Here is a 596-nt window from a genome sequence, read left to right on the forward strand (position 1 = left end):
CCCCCCCCAGACCCCACTAGGTGGGAATACACTGGGTTTGTTGTTGTTGTTATTGTTGTTGTTGTGTAAATACAGGTATAGATGCAGAATTAATAGTATGCAAAGATGCTGCACGATTCCTAGCTGGACCATAAACTGGTTCAATAGGAGATATATGATGCATAGTCGATAATAATTTTGGCATAGAAAAGGAATGTCGGTTATAAATCATGGATTTATTGTCAAATTGAAGACAAATCCTTCCATCTGGATTCTGAGTTACATGGGATAACTCAGAGTTTGTCACATCATCCATGAATTGATTCAGAGAAATAACCGAATTTAAGATCTATATTTTGGGAAATTCAATTTCATCCCATCTTATACGTCTCCTTGTGGTGACCTTGGATCTTATAAAGTTTGTTTCGACCAATAAGGTCTGATTTGATACATCATTTATCAGTTTGCATCTTGTGTTTAGAGTAGAAAATAATTTGTAATAAATTCTATAGGAAAGACAAATTAACTCAGAACCAGGGGCATAATTATAACCATGAGTTTTTATATTTTAAGTCAAAGCATCAAGGATATTCACATCAGTCAAAGATAAATGCAAA

The sequence above is a fragment of the Capsicum annuum genome, chromosome 2 (genome assembly GCF_002878395.1).
Source record: "Capsicum annuum cultivar UCD-10X-F1 chromosome 2, UCD10Xv1.1, whole genome shotgun sequence".
NCBI classification, from domain to species: domain Eukaryota; kingdom Viridiplantae; phylum Streptophyta; class Magnoliopsida; order Solanales; family Solanaceae; genus Capsicum; species Capsicum annuum.